Below are 2,150 nucleotides of genomic sequence, written 5' to 3' on the forward strand. Positions count from 1 at the left end.
CTTACGATTCACAAGTGTCTCTCTTTCAAAGCTAATCACAATTACCTAATCAGTACTAAGTCGTTAAAATCCAATTCGACTCTATTAACACTAAAAATAAACAAATATAAAAGTGGCGACGAGGTAAAATTTTTCCGCGTGAGATCATAATTGCGAAAAGTAAAATATTTGATTACAACCGGTAAAGAATATCGGAAATAGTGATTGGTTATAATATCCAATAGATCCGACATCAAGTTAAACCTACATACATCGGAGATTTTTGTTCATATGTCGTTCCTCTTTGGGGACCTTGTGTCAGTGATTAAACTATTTTATATAGAGAAGTAAATAACCAATGCAATAAAAAGTGCGACTAAAACTTAATAAATGCGGAATATGTGATTTATTATCATATTACTTGAAAAGCACATTTGTCTCTATTGATATAATATTTACCACGACGTCAACGAGAGACAAAGCCTAAATGAAACAACAGTGCTTTTGTTATGGATATACAAATTACAATTCAATAAACGCATAAATAATGTTGAAGTTTTGATGTGGAATGGCGTTTGAGTCATATATACATATTTTATCTTTAAGTTTACATTTCGTGAAATAAGGAGGAATTGCCATCGGTGTCCAAAAAGGATAAGTTATAAATAAATTTAAGAGAAAATTGGAGCATTTTATGTATATGCGGTTTTCACATGTATTATCCAGTAATTATTTAGTGTTTATTAGTGATGAAGTCTCGGTAGACTAATTATTTACTTGAATGGTATACCTATAGATTAAACTGGAGGTGTTAAAATTTGACAACGTTTTGCGGAATTGCAAAAATTACATAAACACAAGAGAAAAAGTTCTTGGATTTCAATTAGAAGTATTGGTGTTTTCATTAATTGGACAAGATCAGATATTTATAAATGTAATTAGGAAATTGGTTGCAAATAACAGGAAACTTAATGGTTCATAAGATAAGTCCAGCGTAAGTGCTGCAACTAATTAATTGGAAGTCGTATAAGTACAGATGTGTGGGGTCCACGGTTGGATAATTTTGTTATATGGAACAAGAATTTGTTCATTTAGTTTGTTCGACACTCTATAGGTGGCGCAAGTGTTTGGAAAATGTTTACCTATTTTAATTATGCTATGAATAATGTAATAATTTCTAATGCTGAAAGGAGTAAAATGAGCAGCATTCAAAGCAGTAACCGATCGGTAAAAGAAAATAATACTATAAATCTGTTTTTTTATACTTCACAGAAATCATTTATGCATTATTGGCAATTAGAAAACGCTGGAAATATGTTGCTAAGGGAGACGATAAAAAGCAATGGGCTTCAAGCTGAAGATGATCGTATACTCGAGTCGAACAAGCAGCGAAGGCGTCGTTATTCGGCGAGCGAAGAAACAAATCTATTGAGGCGACTTACAAAAATGAAGAATTTGAATATGAAATTTTCAAACTTAGTTATTTGTTCCGATAAAAAAAATCGTTTAGTAGTTCATGAAAGCATGATTAAAACATGTAAAGTATCTAAAGCTCAATTAGTAAAGAATTTAAAAATCTTTGTTTTAAGAAGTGTAATTTGTGAAGAGAATTGTGTTGATGAATGTCAATTTCGAATAACTATGAAAAGTCTCCAAAAGGGGAAGAATTGTTGTATGCAAGATTCCAATACACATACAGTGTAGTTACGAACGATAACGATCGTGTTTTTGCGATGTTATCTCACAATCTGTGATACTAATAAACGATCTAATCAGATCATGTTCAAACTCCTTACGATTCACAAGTGTCTCTCTTTCAAAGCTAATCACAATTACCTAATCAGTACTAAGTCGTTAAAATCCAATTCGACTCTATTAACACTAAAAATAAACAAATATAAAAATATGGAGATTCAATGCATCGAATTTAGAATATTCAACTTAATGTAAAAACGCAAAAACTGAATTCTTTTTTTAACACTATTGAGATGCGTGCGTGCAAAAATGTAATGTGTAAAAAAATTTCGAGAAATCGTGTAAAAATAAAATGCATATATTTTTATTTAAACAATGATGCACAGGGTCTTCTGCCAATTATGATGCTACATATGATCTACTGCTCCAGTTATCCAAGAATCTCATGGAATGAAGCGTTAACTACTTGCATAACC

The 2,150-nt window shown here is 31.2% G+C and overlaps 1 long non-coding RNA gene across 1 annotated transcript; it reads left to right on the forward strand.

Annotated features, from left to right (window-relative positions):
- On the forward strand, positions 1 to 1,774 carry LOC134226574 (uncharacterized). Its single transcript, XR_009983509.1, has 2 exons — positions 1 to 123; positions 1,252 to 1,774. It is a non-coding gene; the product is annotated as an uncharacterized LOC134226574 (long non-coding RNA).
- The last annotated feature ends 376 nt before the right edge of the window (positions 1,775 to 2,150 follow it).

Source organism: Armigeres subalbatus, chromosome 3, assembly GCF_024139115.2.
Source record: "Armigeres subalbatus isolate Guangzhou_Male chromosome 3, GZ_Asu_2, whole genome shotgun sequence".
NCBI classification, from domain to species: domain Eukaryota; kingdom Metazoa; phylum Arthropoda; class Insecta; order Diptera; family Culicidae; genus Armigeres; species Armigeres subalbatus.